The sequence below is a fragment of the Macaca mulatta genome, chromosome 17, assembly GCF_049350105.2.
Source record: "Macaca mulatta isolate MMU2019108-1 chromosome 17, T2T-MMU8v2.0, whole genome shotgun sequence".
NCBI lineage: Eukaryota > Metazoa > Chordata > Mammalia > Primates > Cercopithecidae > Macaca > Macaca mulatta.
The window spans coordinates 17,358,034-17,379,979 of record NC_133422.1 but is presented as its reverse complement, the minus strand read 5'-3'; the positions used below and the strand labels follow the sequence as shown (position 1 = coordinate 17,379,979).

Sequence of the window (21,946 nt, the reverse complement as noted above, 5' to 3'; positions counted from 1 at the left end):
GAGCATCCCTGTCTGCTGGGAAAAGCTTGTGTTTTTATGGTCCCATTTTATGTTTCATCCCCATTCAACCCTTCCCCTCACCTGAACTAAAACTTTGGTAAGATAACACCCCACAGCAACAATACTTTTTTGCTTGTTGCTTTGCTGGCATTTTGCTGTTTCTTTCATAAACAGTTGTTTGTGGATTACTCTCATTATACTGGTAAAATTTTACTGCTATGAAAATTTGCTTGTTTCGTGTATCCTTTCAAAAGTGAACAAGCCTTGATCGGGGTAGACAGGTAATAGTAATATCCAAAGACACATTTCATGTTATATACCAGACTTTCACCACTAAGGAGGTACAGAACACAGACAGGAATGAGTAAGAGTCTGTTTTTAATCTGTGTAAGTTTAGGTGCTACTACTTTAGTCTCCTTGTGGTACTGAAATTCTTTCCACAGCTGACCTCTCAAGTATTTGCATTTTCTAACAGCAATGATATTATATTGTACACTCTCTTATTTTATGTCTATATAGGCAACCATAAGACAGATGTTTTGGCTGTGATGTGAATCATTATAGATTGCAGCAAGTCTATAGAATAAAACTGCCATTGAACATGTTTTTGATTTTATTACTAAAGAACCTTCTTAGTTCTATTTTCTAGAGAACACTGGCCATAAATTTCAGTGTCTCTTTAGTCAATGACATTTGTACTGACCAGAATAATTTTGTGTCTGCAGAAGATGTCTGCTATTATGAGAGTGTTTGTTGGAAGATGTTCAACTTCTGAACTAAACTCTAGCCTCACAAGTAGGTCCTGGCTCCTTACAGGCATTTGATCTGGATCGTGATTATTAATAAAAGGCAGTCAAGGTTTGTGATCTGCCAGGAGTCTGAAATTTCCCAGACCGTGTGTTTCTGGAAGATTTCTCTTGTATCAGTCTACTGGCCAAGAATTCCTTTTCTATTTGTACATTCTAGAATTCCTCTTCAGTGAAGGCACTGAGAATAAACAAAAATTGTATGATTTTGTTTGAACTTTATAATTTTGAAAGAGTAATTTCAATCTCCCTCAGAATTCTTGGGATCTTACACAATGAAAACTGAAGTTTTAGCAACATGAAATGTGCATAGCGTAGCACACAAAGATTTCCTCAGTGCTTGGGTCGTATCAAATCCCATTAGAGCCTGGCTGTTTGTTTGTGATTTTCTTAGGTAATTTATTTCCTAAGGAAGGTCAACATCTTTTGGAATGACAGTTTTCATAAATCACTGTGTTGTAAGTAGCAAATATGTTCTTGATAGGAATTTTTTTCTCTCATAAGGTGTAATTCCTTATTCTTGTGATCATTGAAAGCCATTTTTGTTCTATTTTAATTCTCCTAATTTTCATACTCATGGTATCCCCAAAGATTCTGGGACATGTTGTCATTCGTTTTGTTGAGGTCATTGAGGCCGAATGATAAAACCTGAAAACAATAATATCAAACTGAACAAAATAAATATAACATCCTAAAATGAGTAAAGAAAGAGGTTCTAATAAAAAAAAAATCATCCAAATCTGATTTTTAGAACGCTTAGTAGTTTCTAAAATGTAAGAAATGTGTATTCAAAATATACTCTTTTAGAAATTTGTCACATATTAACTTATTTCTCTGGGAAAAAAAAATATTTCATAGGCATCCTTAGGTCATGGGAGCTGTGAGATTTCAGATGAATTTGTCTACGCTTAAAGGCTTTCACTGGGGAACAATTTCCAGATGCCTGCTCTGCCAGGCCTCGTCCTGGGCCCTGAGGAGGAGACACTGTTCCTTTTCTCGAGAGTCCTAAGGTCCGATTGTGAATACAGAAAAGAAAAGTATCATGGGAATATGAATAAAGGCTGTCAGAACTGAAAAGATGAAAATGAATCCTCGAAAATTATGAAGTTAAATCAGCTGGATTTGGCAAATACAAAATGTTAGCGGGTAGAGGGCTGGAGAAGGGCTTGAAGGAAAAAGGAGAAGAATGTGGATGGGTATAAACCTTGAAAAAAATAACACCATTAACTGAAATAAAGCCTGTAAGAAAAGACTTATGGGACCAAATTGGACATCTGTAGTTTTTTATTTGTTAGTATTAATACTTAGGAGTTAATTAGAAATGTTGGATTTAAGAATGGGTTCTAAGATTGTTATGTAGATGATATTGAAGCAGGACATTGAAGCATATAAAATCACCTTGTCTTCCTGCAGTTCTGACATTGATTTTTTTTTTGACCTTATACATGTTTTAAAGATTTGTGATTTTTAGTATATTGAATGATTTTTCTCAATGCAGCATGTGATGAAAAGATCTAGGTATTTCCAGATAAATAGATGGGCATAGATCATTAAATATTTTCTTCCATATTTAAGGTAGTCCTTCATAAATCAGGGTCTTGAATTTAGTTTTTTTGTTTGTTTGTTTGTTTTAACGAGAAAAGTAATAGCTTATTTCTTTCCCACAGGAGACAGCACAGAGAGCCTCTGATTCTCTACACTAAGCAGGAATCATTGCACTGATAGTGTCTGATGACTTTACCGAGCTTGGCTTTAACCTTCTTAATAACCTTATTTCTCTAGAGGGAATAACTGAGAATGACTTCTTAACCCTCTTTTCAGTCAGTTGATTGGTAATTTGACTTTTCATTGTTTTTAGCAGACCTTAGATGTCTTCTAAGTCCAGATTTAATTTCAGTTTCAGCCGCTTCGGTAAATGTTTATCAGAAGCAGACCTTGCTTTTCAATTTTTTTGTTAGATCAGTGGTTGTCAATCTGTAGCATCATCACTGGAAAGGCTTGTTACAACACAGACTACTAGGACCTACCTGCAGAGGTTCTGACAGAGCAGGTCTGAAGTGAGGCCTTGGGATTTGTATTTCTAATGAGTACCCCAGGTAATGCTAATGCTGCCAGTCTAGCAACAGGGCTTTGAGAACCACTGATTCAGAGGATGTTGCAGGTTATAGAAAACCTACAGCTGTATATTTTATGTTAGATTTCTTATACTATACTATGCTAACCTGGTTTTCAGGAAATTTCAATTCATTCCCTTAAATACTAGCTATTAAGTGGTATTTAATATATGAGAGTTTCCCAATTTCAGTAACATCCATATTATATATTCCTACTTTGGAAAAAAAGACTTTGCTATACATTATAAACAGTTAAGATTCCAGAGTGATTAGCTGAAGAAATTTTGGTTTTAAAGTTCTACTAAAACTAATGCAGAGTATTTTATAATTGGAAGGATTCTTCGAGATCAACCTAATCAATCACCTCATTTTCCAAAGGAGAGACAGGAAAGAGGACTCAGTGGGGCAGTGGGTTGGCCAGACTGAAAGGACCTATAAATTAATAGCTAGCGACCAACCTTGATATAATCTGGATAATAATAAAAATTGTATGACAAAAAATGACAACAACAGTAGTAATACTAGATGATACTCACTGAGTTTGTCACCATGCCAGTAACTGTGGTTAGAATTTCACTTGCTTTATCTCACTTAATCTTTATATTGTCCTATGAAGGTAGGTGCTATTGCTATCTCCACTTACAAATGGGAAAATGAAGGCATTAAAAGGCTTAAGTGACATAGTGACACGTCCCAGATCACAAAGAAAGGAAACACCAGTGCTGGAACTCAAGAGTCTCTGAAGATAGTCACTATGCTGGTCTGGCTTTAGCCATTGCATCAATTTGAATGGGTGTCATTTAAATCATTAATTACTTATTTTAATTCAGGATATGAATTAGACAAATTTTAAGGAGTCTCTGGATGTACACATTCAGACTGTCTCTATCCTGAATATTATAATGCCATTTATAATTTTGTTGCCCAACAAATATTAACTGTGACCCCAGAAACTCCTTACCATAGCGTTGCACTAAGAAATAACAAAGTCATTAGAAGTTGTGAAGTGCTGGGAAAGAGCATAGAAAGAAGTGAAGTGACAGTATGCTGGCTTCCAGTCCAGTTCACCACTTGCTAATTGGACAAGCGTCTAAATCTCTCTGAGCCTTTGTTTTTTCTTGGCTGTTAATCAGGTTTGTGGTCTGAATCTTACCTACTTCTCAAAGTCTAGTGATGTTCAAATTCTGTAAAAGTGTTTTTATAAGGTAACGTGTAATAATAGTTTTGGCATTATTACTGTATTATGCCATTATCTCTGTCTTCCTATTGACAAAGAAATGTACAAATAATACAAAATATGTGAAAAGATTAAGCATCAGCAATTTACCCTTTAGAGTTCAAGACCTCTTTTTTCATTTGCAAAATGTTGCCATTGTTGATATGATGTGGCTCTTTGTCCCCACCCAAATCTCATGTTGAATTTAATCCCCAATATTAGAGGTGGGAGCTGGTGGAAGATAATTGGATCATGGGGTCATTTTTAATGGTTTAATACCATCTCCCTAGTGCTGTCCTGTGATAGACTTCTCACAAGATCTGGTTGTTTGAAAGTGTGTAGCACCTTCCCCTTCGCTGTCTTTCTCCTGCTGCCATGTGAAGACATGCTTGCTTCCCCTTCACTCTTCTGCCGTGATTATAAGTTTCCTGAGGCCTCCCCAGACATGCCTCCTGTATAGCCTGTGGAACTGTAAGTCAATTAAATCTCTCTTCCTCATTAATTACTCAGTCTCGGGTAGTTCTTTATATCAATGTGAGACTGGAACTAATACAATTGGAAACACAAACCCAATTCAGGGAGAGCAAAAGAAAATATATCTCGGTTTACTTATTTCTTTCTACCTCAGTGCATATAGGAAATCTTTTGTTTTGACATACCTGTTTCGGTAGATTTGTTAATACAATTGTGCCTTGAGAACATTGCCTGTTATGTGATCAGAAAATCAAACAGTCTGAAATAAGACATTGGTAGTAGCATGTTAATGCAAATATATACCCAAAATATACACTGCTGAATAAAAATATAGAAGAGTTTTAGTCAATATGGATTCCAATAAATATATTCCTGTCTAATGGACATAGAAATGTGTTCTTTAGACAAATCTAAATTTTTTTGGAATGAATCAAAAAGGATTCAGTTACCCTGAAAAAACTTCACTTTTAACTGTTGTATTGATTGGGTTTTCCACATTGGGCTTTGGAACAAGTCTGCAATCGCATGAACTTTATATGGTTATTATTAAATGATATTGTATACCAAGAGAGTCTGTAAACTCTAACTCATAGAGTCACCCTCTAAAGAATGAAAACATTTTAACTTCTTTGTGGTTAGCCCAATTGAAATTACTCTTTTCTATTTGTTTTTATTATACCCTGTTTGAGGTCAAATCTTGGATATTGACAGTAAGTGAGCCTCAATGTATGTGTAACTGTAACTCAGGTAACATCAAAATTCAGAGAGAGAGAGAGCTAAAGAGAGAAAGGAATAAGAGTTATAGTGTAGTATTAAAGATGTTCATTTCTCCCCATAAAATACTTATCCTATATTGAGATAGAGCTATCAATTATATTTCAATTATACATGGGTTATCAATTATATTTCTTTATATATCAATTTATCAATAGGAAAGTGTCTTAGACTATTTTCTTATTCTGCCATTAAGATTAAAAAGCTGAAAATGGTCCCCAAATTTGATATTTTCAATGTAGTCAATATAAACAAGTACTTTGAATGTCTAAAAAATAAATGGAATCTTATTATTTCACAGCAGGGAGTATAAAGGCTATTACAGCATAGAACATAGTCAGCTGGCAAATGGCAGTCATAAGAGACCTGAAAAATTCTCTCCTGAAAGAAAAAATTCTTAAAAGATGGACCATGTTGCACTATTAGTATGATAAAGTGATTTAAGCTACTTGGCTATTCTGATTTCTGTATTAATACAGCATTTAACTTCCTTAGTCTCATTGACATGGTTTTTGTCTTGAAGACCAGCAAATTATAGATAAATAATCCCTCTGAAACATGTTCTGTTGCTTTTCCCTCTCAGCACGACATACTATAAAAGCAAAAATATTAGATATATTTGGAACACACAGGAGTGAAAGGCATTTACCACTCTCAAAAAAAAAAAAAAAATCAGATAACACAAAACAAAAAAGCCACAAGTAATAAAACAAACCTCTAAGTGTTTAGGGATTTTTATTCCATGATGTGAAAATACAGGATGGGGCTCTTCTTCACTATGTTTAGGTAGAAAAACTGAGTCATGTAGGATCTTTAGGTTGGAAGGAGTGAGAAATAGTAGAGAGGGTTTCAAGAGAGAAATGTTTAGGTATTAATGTTGTCTTATAATGTCAGAAAAATTGTTTAGTCCTTTGAGCCTTGACTTTCTCATCATGGATACTGGGCTAATACCTGGGTGATGGAATGACCTGTGTAGCAAACCACATGGCACACATTTACCTATGTAACAAACCTGCACATGTACCCCTTAACTTAAAAGTTGGAAATTAAAAAATGACAAATAACTAACAAAAAAATCTAAACAAAAGAAAAAGAAGGGGATTATAGCTGCCACTCACCAGGATCTATGCCTAACATTGAAAGAGCATGGTAAATAGAAACTCTGATACCATTTGAAAGTTATTATATTCTTACCCTTAAAGCACTTCATATTACTATATGTGATTAAATTAATAATGCATATGTGTATTGAAGAGGCTAAATATTCCTCAAAGCAAATACCCTGTGAAGTTTTAGTGCTTGTATAAAGAATGGGTTTATATTAAAATAAGAAAGAGACAAATGAATCTTTCATATGTGGGTTTTGTCGAAAAGCTTTTGTGGGGTAATTTTATTAGATCCCTCTAATCCATTATTAACGTGATTAAATCTAAAGTTAATAGCATTATGTTTCAGTAAGCAGTATATTAATTGAATTTCTTCATTAACCATAATATTGAAATATTAATCATTTAGGAATAATAGTCATATAAACACTGTAATTACTTGAATCCGTAAGGTGTTAATATAATTGGGAATTATGAAAATACACGTTGTGATTAGGATGTTCAGTAACTGTTTTCAACATACCCTTTCTTTCTGCCTGCTATATTCACTTATTCTTTGATTACAAGGAAAATGAGTAGTTTTCTGGTTTTGGTATCAAAACACAAGCAAACAAGGATACAGGTAATGCTGAATTTTAAATGTTCTTTTCCACATAGAGTAGAATGACACACACTGGGGCCTATCGGAAAGTGGAGGGTGAGAAGAGGGACAGGATCGGGGAAAATAACCAGTAGGTACTTGGCTTAATACATGGGTAATAAAATAATCTGCACAATACATAAGAATATTCGTAGCAATATTTTTTGTAATAATCCCAAATTGGAAGAAACCCAAGAGTCTATCAATCACAGAATTAATAAGTGTATACAATTAAATTTATAGAAATTGGAATCGCCTATGGCAAAGAAAAAGAATGAACCACAGGTAGACATAATACATAGATCTCAATATATGGATGTTGAGTAAAATAACCCAAATACAAAAGTGTACATAAGTAAATCTTATATGATTCCATGCATATAAAATTCAAAAACAGGCAAAATTAATTTACAGCTATAAAGTCAGCATAGTGATTAATATGGGGAGTGGTGATAAGTAGTGTTTCATTGGAAGACCTGAGTATATTAGCTACATCTACCTGGATTGTATGAGAAGGCTGTGGACAGAAGGCAAGACTAAATCAGTGAGAGGGGTTTGGGATGCCACTGCCAAAAATTGGAAGAAGACCCAATCATATAGGGTTTGAACCATAAGGACAGAGCGAACAGAGTGAATTATTTTCTCCAGGTCACCAAAAATCTGCAATAATAGCTTAACATTGTCAGTCTTTTACATTTTAGCAATTCTGGTGGGTGGGTGGTGATATAACATTGTTATTTTTATTTGCATTTTTCTCATGACTAATAATGTTGAGCATCTTTTTATGTTTACAGTAAATTGTGATATTCTCTTCTCTGAAACCTTTTTCAAGTATTTTTCCCACATTTTAATTGGCTTGACTGTACTTTTCCAACTGCTGTGTAAGATTCTTGACATATTTTGGATGCAAGTACTTTGTCAGATATGCTTATGTCTGTAACCATTATTACTGAACTCTATTCTATTCCTTTGCTCTAGTCATGTATCCTTGAGCCAATATCATAGTATCTTAATTATTGCAGCTTTATAATAAGTCTTAATATCTGAAAAAATAAAAATAAAATTAAAAAAGAATCTGCACAATAAACCCCCATGACACTAGTTTACCTATGTAATTACCTCCACTTGTACCCTAGAACTTAAAAGTTTTTTTAAAAATGTTCTTTTCAAGAACGAGTTCTTCAAGCACCTAAAAAGAGTGTTCTTATTTTCATTATCACAATTTATGTTTTATACACTCATTTTTTAATCAGTTTCTAAATATGTCAATGTTCCAAGTCTCTATTGTTTGAGTCATTTATTAGAAACACTTGACAATAATTTTGTGCTACAAGCTTTGAGTATGTGAGAACTAACTTACAGAATACAGCTTTCTGAGGGAATGCTAAAACCCACCCAGGAGTGGGTAAGAGAAATTGATAGTTGTAAATTTTATCAACTGGATGTATAATCTCTCTTCCCTTAAAAAAGGTGATACTATATAAGTGGAGTGAGGTTAACTTTGCCTAACACTCATCTCCTTAATTGCAACATCCCTTCTTGATTTCTGGAGTCCCTGAGGGAAAGTATATAGATTCATTTGACTTGGAGATATAAGTTTAATCACTAAGCAACACTAGTATCATTATATATAAATGTGAATTTTTGATGCATTGATATTTGGATGAGTAAAGTAAAAATGAGAAATAATTACACATTTATTTGGACTTTATGTTTTGTGTATTTCCCACTCTCCAAAATTTCAGATAATTCTCAATTAGCAATATATTGAATAATTTTCTTCAAAACATAATACATAACTTCAAAAAGCAAATAGGCTGCAGTGAATTGTAAATCTATTTCAATATTTTACCCTAGTCATCTAAGGTCACAATAATAAAAATTGCTAACAAAAAATTCAATATGCAATTTATCGAGCATCCTCTTAAGATCATTGTAGATTGTTATATTATTTAAACCTCATAACAACCCTTGTGATAAGTTCTTTCATTATTGTCATTTTAAAAAGAGAGGTGTACTTCCCTCCATGTCACTAGAAGTAACTAAGTACTTCAACTGCCATTTTCCTCCCTCCAGCACCAAGTGGGTACTGCTAAGGAGTTGCAGAGTTCATTCTCGTTGACCCTAGTAGCAGCCTTTGAATCTTTGTTGAACACTTGTTTAAGCAGTCACGACTAAATAATAGGGGTTCAATAAGGGAGGAATAAATGCATGTACATGAGTGGGGAATACAGAAAATGTTTTCTTTGATGGTTTGGGATGTATTTTCACATTTATTTGGTAGATTCCTTCCACATATATTGAACTGTTATGGATAAAGAAATTGTGGCTCAGAGAGATTAACTTGCTCAAGTGAGATTTGAGTAGAGGTTTCTCTGTTTTCCTGGACTTTATTCTTATTTTGCCAAATTGCCTGGATATTTTGACCCTGACATGTCTAGAAACCTAAGCTCTTTTGAACAGGTCTAGAAATAAACCGTGGCCACCAAGCAGCATAGAAAGTTCTTTACATGCTTTTGATGGAGCAAGTGTCCTGAAATTCCTTCAGCCAGAGGCCCCTGACTGAATCTTGGCCCTTGACTGAAGCTTGAGTGCATTAAATTACTGATTTAACAAAACTGGTTATCTGATTTTCTCAATTCCTCTTAGATTGTTGTAGGAAGAGACTGGCAGTAATAAGAGACACTGCTGGCACATTGAGAAATTTCTGGGAAGAGGGAGGCGAGAACAGCACATTCACAAGAGTGTAGGAGATTTAATGTCAAGCAATGCGCATTTCAATATTACCCTGTTGGGCAGCCTGATGCAGCAAGTTGAGAGACTCTGGGAGCGGCCTATTGCTAAACTGAAACCTGACAGCTGAGAGACTGCAGAAATAGATCCCGCCATCCATGCTGGAGGCAGTTATTTGGCAGATAACCTGAACCCTTTTTTGATATAAATTATAAAATATGATGTGATATGATATAAATTGTGAAACACTGATGAAGTTAAACGTCTCTCTTCTTTACTATCATTATAATCATATCCTATACGCCTCCTCATACTCTTAGAATATTACGTTGAAAATATGTTTTACTTTCCTCTACTTTGTGAGCTTCACAATACCACAGGGTATGTGTTTATATGCATATGCATACACAAATATATTAATATATATACACACATGCAGACACACATGAATATGTATGTATCTTACTGATTTATCCATCTGCAATGGCATAGACTTGATTTATAGTAAAATTTCTTTTTTTTTAAAATTTATTTATTATTATTATTATACTTTAAGTTCTAGGGTACATGTGCATAACGTGCAGGTTTGTTACATATGTATACTTGTGCCATGTTGCTGTGCTGCACCCATCAACTCGTCAGCACCCATCAACTCGTCATTTACATCAGGTATAACTCCCAATGCAATCCCTCCCCCCTCCCCATGATAGGCCCCGGTGTGTGATGTTCCCCTTCCCGAGTCCAAGTGATCTCATTGTTCAGTTCCCACCTATGAGTGAGAACATGCAGTGTTTGGTTTTCTGTTCTTGTGATAGTTTGCTAAGAATGATGGTTTCCAGCTGCATCCATGTCCCTACAAAGGACACAAACTCACAGGAATACTATGCAGCCATAAAAAAGGATGAGTTTATAGTAAAATTTCAATGCTGCATTTCCCCTCCCTCTCCGCTCTTGAAACGTTTGTTCATTGGGGTAGTCCTCTTAGGCTTTGCTTGGACATGCTTTTGCCCAGCTCTCTTTAACATTTGTTTATTGGGGTGGTCCTCGCAGGCTTTGTTTGGACATACTTTCCCTCCTACTGTTAGGTAATAGATGTAGTAGCCCCAATTCAAAGTTTTATCTTTTCCTTTCCATACACTAACTGTGTGTGTGAGAGAGAAAGATTTGGGAAGTGAAGAGAATCCAGTGAGAAGATTAGGGGAAAAGCTCATTCATCGAGCATGGAGTTTGCAGTTGCTGTTGTAGCTTTCAGGAAGTCCATGGTTCTGGTAAACCCCCAGGCTTGATTTGAGGTGCCTGGGCAGACAGTAATCTCTCTCTCATCCTTGGGAACACAAGTGCCCCCTAGTCCAACTTCGGTTGTCTACAAAGAAATCCTCCTCACAAATCCACCCTTTTCTCTATTGTCTCCATGCTATACACTCTTGAAGCATTGTGAACTCTGGAATCTGTCATCAATTGTATCTGGTACCTGTAAAAATTTCAACTTTCATACCCTGTTATCTATATAAGGAACTCTCACCTCTTTAAAAATGTTGGATTCCTTTTTTCCTTCTATATATACCCAAAAGATTTCCTAGTACATGATACGTGTTCAATAAATGTTGGCTAAATTTAATAACAAGGACTCGAGACTCCGCAAAGACTTGCTGATGGTTATTATAATTTTTCTATTTCTTAGGTTATAAAATGAATCTTACCAATCAAAACTTGTTCTTTACATCTGCTTTCTTTCTATATTCCACACACACACACACACACACACACACGCATGCACAGTATACCTTCGTTTAAAAAAAATGAAAAAATAAACTGCTTTTCTTAAAATCACAGATAGTTTCTTAGGTTTGGAGGAGATTCTAAAGGTTATCTGGCACAATCACACATACAGTGTCTAGTATTCATGCTCAGCATTCTTGATATATTAATAGAATCACTCTCTTCTGCTCCCTCTTCAATTTCGCTATAGCAGAGCAGCAAGGGAACAACTCAAGATGAGGAAAGAAGTAAGAAAGTGAGGACAAGGGTTTTGATTAGCAAAGTTTCAACAAAGGATAATGTGTTTTCTCATTTCTTCTTATAACTTTAAAATTTCCTTGGTTGCCTACTGTGATCAAAATCTTGTTAAAACATACAAATGAACCTCTCACCTCAAGGAATCTAATTAGCAATCAATTGCAGTTTTAGGGTAAATATAAGTAACTATATTTAACGTGCATCCTCACTTTTTTCTGTTTTCTATACAGTATTGGTTTCCCAATTGTATTCACATCTATTTTTTTGTGAGAGTAGGCTGAAAGGACCTAATACATAACAGTCATATCACATTTTGTAAGACACAGAAACTGAAGTAGTTCAACATCAATAAAAGAAGATATAGACAAGTACCATTGTGTTTCTGTGAACATGGTAAAACTGTATTAAAAATGAACTATTTCGTGGTTTGGGGAAAAGTGTAGTAGATTGTCATATTAGGTGGATAGTCCATTGCAGAATACGATACACTCTTCACCTGGAATGGAATCAATAGGAAATATTTTTATTATACACATATATAACTATTAATTCTATCAATAAAATGCTTAAAATTTAAAAATGCCTATTTGATAATTAATGTTAAATGTTGCTAATTCATATTTCTCTTGCATACTTTATCCTAGAACATCTGAATTCATTAATCCTTTATCACCTGAAGAGTTTTTGATTCTTCTGACCTCACTTTAAATTACTAGCCTTAGGAAAGTATAGATCAAGCGTATTCCTCTTGGTGCTTATACACTAAATTTAATACTTGACTTGGTGGTAATGTGCATTAAATCAAGGGTTTCAGAAGCGCCTGTTTTGGATGAATTTTCTCTTTACTGTATTGTGTTCTATTTAATTCCAACTGAGTCTGCCTGATTCTCTTGATCAAAAAGGAGAATCAATGCCTAACCTTAAAATCGGAGATAATTAAAGTGCATTTTGACATCACCTTTAAAGTGATGTCATCCCATTCTTCTAATACAAAGTAACTCCTGGGGTCATCACCTTTTACAGATATGAGGAAAGTGAAGCTTAAAGAAGGTGAGGAAATTTACCAAGGACTACTGAGATTATTAGTCCTTGAGTCAGGCCTGGAATTCAGTCATATTTATTATATCAATTTGCAGTCATATTTTTCATATTTACCACTTTAGCCCCAATCATAAAGATTTTATGAAATGAGAAAAAAATAAATAAAGCTAAATATTTTGAGGTTTGTTTTATGTAAAAGGAAATATTTCATGGTTAAAAAGGATCAGGTTTGGAATTAGAAAAATGTGGTTGCAAATCCTAGTTCCACGACTTACTATTTGTGTCACCTATTTAACCTGAAACAGAACATGCCTATATTCCATAATTATCGTGAGAATTAGAAATTAGAAAAAAAACATGTAAAGTGCCTAGTGTATTTACATCTGGTTTAATGTTATCATCATGATTATTAATTTCAGAATGAAGTATGCCAGTTTGATCTACGTCTAAAGATTCACATTTGTGTCATGCTTTCAGGTTGTTAGGATCAGACTCCAAATATGCTGATGCAGAATGCAAGAGACAAACCTGCTGCATTCTGGTGATGAAATCTCTGAGGACAGGCTTCTAGATACCCGCATAGTAGTTAGGAGGGTGTGAATCTATGAAAGGTTCCATGGAGCCAGGAAGCATGACCCTAAGCTAAAAGTTATCTAAAAGTCAGAAGAAAGGAAATGCACCAGGATTATAAGACACAGAAAAGTTTGAATAAACATAATCTAAACATATTATAAATCACCAAACACAATGTAGCCTTTCGTTAGATAGAGAAAGAGAAGGAAAAAAATCATGATAAAGGGAAATAATCAGAGATAACCCAATAGAATAATATACAGGTTCCCTTAGGTATATTTTAGGAAGGATGTTTTCACAAAAGATAGAGCATCGAAATGCAGTATTGTCAATGTAAGTGTGGGATCAATATTCACCTGTTGTCCTATTTTTTTTAATAAATGAGGCAAAGCAGATCATTTATTTTGACCACAATTAAGGAAAAGACCGCTACCTGGTGAATATTTGAGGCTTTCGAAAATACATCTATTAGTTTCAAACATCTGGCTGGCAAAAACTTAAAAGTATTAAAAATACTTTAAATTATTTTTCTTTACTTTTCAGTGGATTATAGTTTTTCCACTATGCAATATTAGCAGAGGTTTTGTTAAAATGCTATCAATAAAATTACAAATTTCCATGAATTTTTTCACAATTTTATTAACTGCATCTTTTATAGGTCACTTAATTCATATTAAAAGTTACCCCCAAAATATGAAACAAAACTATGAACCACCATGATCTATATTTCTTTGGGCTTCTTTTTTGCTTAATTGTCTAGCAAAATGAATTTAAAACGACATTGTAGGATGAAAATAATACTAATCAGTTCCTTTCGTTGTATACCTGATCCAAAAAGCAGAAAGTAGGCAAAGGTTGTTTTTCAATGTACTGGCACTGTCCTGGGAGTCTTTGCTTCTCCCTAGGATTTAGATCCTTCAGTATATTTTCTGTGGGGCATGAGAGGTGAGAAATCGGTCCCTAATTTTTTTTCTTCTAGTAAAATGTTGCCCCCCACCACCTATCCTGATTGTGTGTACGTGTGTGCGCGCACGCGTGTGTGTTCGTATGGGTGTATTTGCACATTAAAATAGAACTTAAGAGTCTCTTAATGTCTTAGCTGGTTGCTAAAGAACTCGTAAATTGCTAAAATATTTCATTCTTTAAACATTTGAATTTAATAGAGGAAAAACTCCTCTTCTTTCTCTTCCCATGAATTTATCAACATCAAATCAAAAATCTATATGATATTTTCTTTAGTTTTGAAAAAGGAAAGCCATCGTCCCATCAGGAAGAGTAAGAATGTCCCTCCATCAGTGTTCTCTTGCCTGGAAAGCCCTGCTGTATGGTAACATGACTCTCTGTGTATCTTTTTAAATTAGCTTCACACTGTCAATTCCTAGAATTTTTCCAAGGGTTATTTCAGTTATTTTTGTGCAATCTCAGAAGAGAACTTTTTAAAAGACAACTTATTTTGGTAGCACTCCTTAGTTTTATAGCCATATTTTTAATCCTAAAGACTAAGTTTTTGTGGTCTCACCTTCCCTGACATGCTTACAAATCAATACATGATGTGATATTGGTAGTTCATATTGTTATCCTCATTTACCTTAATTTGTTAATTCTTCTTTATGGAGTTTTTCTCACTTTAATTTGTTCCCTCCTAAGATTACTTGTATCTAAAATAATAAAACTCTTATCAGCTCTTGATGTTGCATTTGGGTCTTTTGATGTAAAACTATTTTTCAGTCCATTGAACTGTGATGGTCGTTTTAGGTATTACTATTCCTTTGCAAACTTATGAATGCCAATCTATTCATTAGGCATAAATTACACTGTAAACCAAATCTTAGTCTTTTTTGTTTTCTTCAACTGGCTGCATAATTCTATGTACATCCTAGGTACTAAGTAATAGTTTTGGGAATGGATAGGTAGATGGATGAATATGGTAGATTTTAAAAAACCATATAATTGTTCATGAAAGTAAAATCTGGCAAAGTGCAACCTGGCAAGATTGAGTCAAACATCACAAGTGTTACAGGCTTTAGTGAAGGTAACAGTTCTGGTTTGGATCACTTCCAGAATGAAACCAAGATTATTAACACCCTTGTTAAGAAATTATGTGGGATTATACAGTTTTTCTTCAATTTGGCCTCTACTACATGACAATGCTGCCTAATATTTTAAGTGGAGTATGGGGTTCTGAGGAGTCTTCCACACTTTGAAAAGTTGGTCCCATATATAGCACGCAGTCTTCTTTGCAGAGCTTGCAATAATCTATACAAGCCTGTATTTGCTAAAATATATATATATAAAGACTTGCTCCCAATTTTCTCTACAAAATACAAATATCTGTATGCATATATATACACATATATATGTTAGAAAAATGTGGATGCAAATCCTAGCTCCACGACTTACTATTTGTGTTACCTATTTAACCTGAAACAGAACATGCCTATATTCCATATTTATCGTGAGAATTAGAAATTAGAAAAAAAAAAATCATCTAAAGTGCCTAGTGTATTTACATCTGGTTTAATGTTGTTATCGTCATGATAATATGCTGAATGTAGATCTCTGGGGAGTGTGTTTTCGAGTGAATTTTCTTTTCTTCTTTTTTCTTTTGACATTTTAAAAATCCTTAAGCAATAGAATATACAGCTTTTTAGCAGGATAAAGTCAATGCTATCTCAAGGACTATACTACTTGGATGTACCACAAAAATAAAAGGCAATGAATGAGAAGGAAATTATTAAATATACTGGCAGGTTAAACATAAATATAGATTAGTTTCTTGGAAAATCATTAATTATACAGTATTCAACTAAAGAGACATAACATGTAGAAATCTTACACCCACTCAACAGACTAGTTCCTTCAGTATTCGTAATCTAAAATTTTATTTAATATTCTGAAATTTACTTTCTCATTAATAGAAAAAGCAATTACAGTCATTTTCTGTATCTTTGTTTTTAATATCATTAGAGTAAAGCTTACTTTCTCCTCCTTACATTTATAAATCACTCTGCCACTGTATAAGCACTTTCATCATGTTAAGGTCACTTAGTCCTGTGAATAGACAGTCAGTGATGTTTTCTCTAAAGGTGAAGCTGGCGAATGATGTGGTCCAGGCCATGTGGCTAGCTCGTGGATGAGCCGAGATCATCTAACTCCTCAATTTTATCTCAATTCCTTTTGAAATAACTTACCCAGCCACACGTCTACTGTTAGCCAATCATAACAGCCAGACATTCAGACTTCCTACCCCACACATGTATCTCTGACTTCGCTGTTCCTTATTCACAAATCATTCTAGTTCCCATCCTAGCATTTTGGACCAGCACATTTTGTCACCAGGGTATATTATCCATATATTTCCTCTGCATTTCTCACTCCCAAAAAGGGTCCATAGGAAGTTTTTGATTATTCTCTAAAATAATCAAATTTGGGAAAATCCCTGAAAGCCAATTTTGGGAAAAGTCCTGAGAGCCAATTTTCCATGTTTAGCATAGATTTGTTTTAAAAAGTTTGGTTAATTTCATATGCAACAGTATATTACCATAAAGAATTGCTGAGGCCTCATTCTCTATACATCCACATGCTCCATATTCTCAGGGTTCTTCATTCAAAGTGGGTTAAGATGTGAGGATCCATGTAAATCGTTCCTACTTTCCTGCTCCATCCAATTTAGATAATTCTCTCATAATGTATTGTCCACAATTCTAGGAGTCTCAGGCCATTTGAAAATTACAGGCAAGCTTGATAGTATTTGTTTAAAATTAACATATACTAAGATATATTTCACTGCATGTAGGCTTCATTAGAACCTTAAATCGTAGGACTTAACATAATTATATCAACTTTCATTCATTAATGTAAATCTACATTAATTTATGTGCTGCATGCTTTAAACAAACCTAATGAAGAAAAATATTCATCTTTGTGTGGTTTTAATCTCTAAAGGATTTGTTTTTATTTCAAAGTAAACTATGGAATTATTTGAGTAAGTGTTCATTTGTGCATTTAAAAAAACATCAAATATATCTAGAAGAGAAAAATTTACAAAGCATATAATAAAATTAATCAAAATAATTCTATTTAACACTGAATGATAAATCAGCAAAAGACAATAAGGCACTTATGCAGTCTTCTATATTTAACACAGGTCAACAAACACCCTTCATTTATATTGGAACTGAATCCTTTTGGAAAGCAATTAAGTAATATTTAGTGAAAGCAAAACCAAAGAAAAAATTTACTCATATTCATACACTCATTCTCTCATGCAGTCAAAATACAGGAGATATTAATATACACTCTAAAATTCTAGGTGGTAACTAGCTAAATTACTGGGTATTTTAATTAAAGTATAGTGTAACTATTATAATGATGTTCAAAAGACTTAAATCTATCATGGGAGAAATACATATCAAATAACAGCTGAATTCCATGTGGATTAAAAGAGATCACACTATCAATTTAACATATTGGTGAACATTAAATCTTTTGCCAAGGTTACTGGTTTGTTTGCACATGAACAAGACTATAAAGCTTAAAGTAAGCAGATATTTAGCCTATAAAAAAATCCTGTGGACATGCTTTGAAGCCTAGTGTTCATTCCCATACATTGGTGCCCAATTTTAATGAATTAGTACCTGGTCTACACTGAACAATTTTTGGGGAAAAGAGACTGATAGATTTGATCATCAAGATGAAAGTAATATTAACAATCTTTATAATAAAACTGCACACAGAAATTAGAACCTGGCTAAAATATTTGAAATAAATATGATAGATCAAAAAGATTAATATATTTAAGACATCATTAAAAAATCAGATAAGCCCTACCATTCAAGGAACTTACTATTTCAATCTTTCACAAACATTTATAATTTTATAAGTATACCTTGCAATCAAAGCCTGAACAGGACAACATGAGAAAGAAAAAAATATGCTCATCTCACTCAAAAATATAAGTAAAAATCGCAAGCAAGAATTAGAAAAATGTAGTAATGTATTTCATTGCCTTAACAGATAAAGGTGAAAGAAACACAAGATTCTCAGTAGATGCAAAAAGAAAAAAAAGCATTTGATAAAATTTGTAGCTATCAATGATAGGGGAAAACAAAACCAAGCAAAAAAACTTTAGCAAACCAAGAATGGAATAGACAAAAGATATTCCTTAACTTGATTAAGAGAATCTAACAAAAAGTCTACAGTTTATATCATTCTGAAAAGTGAAATATTACAAACATTCATGTTAATATCAGTAAAATTAGCTTTCTCATTATTACTTTTTATGCAATTCTACTGGAGGCCCTGGTTTGAACAAAAACAAACAAAAAAGATATGAAGACTGGAAAAGTTAAAAGGTGTGTTCAGATAATTTGTCTACATAAAAACAAAACATCATCTACAGATAAATTATTGTAACAATATGAAAGTTTATGAAAGTCATAGCATAAAATATTAATATATAAAATTCAAATGCATTTTAGACACTTATCAAAGTTGGTCTATACATTATGAACACTAGCATCAAGAAATTATAATTTAAAATTATATACAAATATATATAGAAAAATATGTATAATATATACTTATAAAAAGAGAGTATTTCGACAATAACAAACATTTGAATTGTCTAACCCAAAATTGTGCAGGAGTTTCAAGAGGTAAAATAGAAAACTTTATTGAAAGCCCCTTCATTTCTAGCTGAGATCTGAGTCTCCCTAGCAGGCATCCGTCACACCACTGGTCCTTGTTCATACCCAGCTGTTGCTTCCTTTTAGTGTCTCCACCCCAATAGTAATATTCTATAGAATCTCATTGTTTGGAGATTTTAGCCTCAGATTTACTGTCATGCTCTTCAACAATGGTGTTATCCAGATTCTCTGACTGTACACCTGGACAATGCTAGAATTATGCTGGCTTCCTTAACCTACTTTCCTTTTTCCCAGACATTTATCTTTAACTCCATCTTGCATTAGTCACCTCCTACTACGGCCACCCTTGGACTTGGTATTACCATTAACTATTCTACCCCAACATCACAATTTCTTCCCTGCTCACTCTATCTAGTACCCATGCATACTCTAATATGTTTTGACCCTCATCCCTTGTGATGTTACTTCCCTGATTTAAAATCAATGGTTCATCCTTGTGGTTTCCCACCTGAAGACAAGTTTGCCTCACTCGTTTTGTAATATTATCTGGTAAAATTATATTTTTGGTTTAGTCCAATCTCTGCCTATTATATGCTTGTACTCAGGTGGCCAGAGAGGGCTAAGGAAAGCATATAACCATTTGAGCTAGTTTCACGCTAAAGGCATGACCACTAATTTCAAGTGGGTGCTCAGTGGTGCCCAGCAATCTTACTACATTTCCTGGGTACCCTCCCACTTGCCTAGAAGATTCATTCATTTTTTTTCTCTCTCTCTTTTCTTCAACAAGTTCCCCATTTCTTTTCTCCTCTTCCTCAGGTGAAGCCTTGTTTTCTATTTTACTAAGAAAATAGCATCATCAATCATGGGAAAACTTCCATATGCTTCCACCACCATAGCTACCAACTTGCCTCAATATATGCCTTAGTACTTCAGGATTTCACACACTCCTTATTTTTCGCCTACTTCACCATCTATTTTCTCAATATCTTTTACTGGTCCTTCCTCATCTTCTCCATCTCTAAATTTCGAAATGTCACAGTTCAAATTTTCAACAAACTTAACATTTACTTAAATGTCATTTAGTAGATTCCCCTTCAGTGTCATATATACATGTATATATTATATAGTTTTTAAAAAGTGAAGTCTGTGAACTAAACAATCTAAGAGTTAGTGATAATAACCCTCAAGTTCCTTTAGTGATTCATCCTAGTCCAACCTGGTGGTGATTTAAAGTTGCTATTTGTTTGATGTCTCCTTAAGAGTTGTAATATATTTCTCCAGTATTTACCTATAGTACAAAAAAAATTTAATTATTATTCCTGATGGATATATAGCAGTACACAATAAAGAAGCAGATGCCATTTCAGGAGATACACAGCTTAAATTTTCAGCAACAAAAAGCATGCATCGTAAACCTTGACATCTACCTTACGAAATTGGCCCACAAGGAAATTATTGTTCTACCTTTTGGATGAATCAAGCACTATAATTGGGACTGTGCTTATGTGAGGAGAAACAAATGAATCTGGTCAAACTGAACAAGACAGTTTTCTGGTCTTGCTCCTAACAATCCTAGGACTGTCACATAACAGTAGTACCTCCATGTTATTTAGTGATTTATAGATTACAACATGCTTTCACATTTAATCTTCACCACAGTCCTATGGGAATTAACTTTGAGAAGGCTTTGATATATGCTTCTTCACTTCTTATTCCTTAATGAGAAATATCTTGAACAAATGCCCACAATTGGAAATGAGAAAATAGAAATGTGGGGAAGTTAACTGGCTTCGTCACAGCTAGAAATGGTTGAGGCAGGATTTAATGAACGTTTTCCTATTCTTGCTACCTGAGCTGTTCCCACAATTTGCAACTGCCTTACCTAGAAGACATATCATCTATTGATGAAGAATTTAGACTCTGGAATCAGGTTGCTTGGATTTCTGTACGACCATAAGCAAGTTACTGAACTTCTCTGAGGCCTGTCATTCTCTTTTGTATAAAGAGGATAACAATAACAGTACATGTAAACATTATTTTGAGGATGGACTGAGATGAGATATAACAAGCTCTCCACACAGGGCATGGCACATGGCAAGTGTTTCATACAGGTTAGCTATTCCTTATCTTATTATCATTAGACTCCAAGTATATTGGCATTTACAACATCAATTAATCGAAGTAGTTTTAGCCAGATCCTTATTCATTTGTATCAATGCATACCGTTTTTCTAAGATACATCTGTCATTCAATCATAGGATTGTATTTACTATGTGCCCTATATACCTTTACAAATCAACACTGTAAGTCTTTGCTGGTATTTTTAATTCAAAGTAGACTGAAAATGGGCTTCCAATAAAGAGTAGTCTGTGCAATTTCAAATGAATGTTTGCTTTACAAAAAGTAAAAGTAGTTATTGATAGTAAGTTATCTTTACTTATACTGGATGCATCACTAACTAAAGCAGGGTATCTAATTTTTTGACTTCCTTGGACCACATTAGAAGAGGAATGTCTTGGGCCACATATAAAATACACTAACACTAACAATAGCTGATGAGACTATTTTTAATTGCAAAAAAACTCATAACGTTTTAAGAAAGTTTGCAAATTTGTGTTGGGCTGCATTCAACGCTGTCCTGGGCCACATACAGCCTGTGGGCCATGGACTTGTACTAAAGCTTGGGTGAAGTTAGGTGTACTTTGTAATAAGAGCCTTCGATGGAAATAAGGGAATCTGCAATTGTGGAGTATGCACTCATCCTCCTAACTATTCTTAGAAACTCCTTTTCTGAAAATGGGTTCC

General features: G+C 34.0%; 1 protein-coding gene across 2 annotated transcripts in view; it reads left to right on the top strand.

Moving 5' to 3' along the window:
- Positions 1–21,946, top strand: part of TRPC4 (transient receptor potential cation channel subfamily C member 4) — a 222,597-nt gene that overhangs the window by 78,621 nt on the left and 122,030 nt on the right. The window lies entirely within an intron of this gene.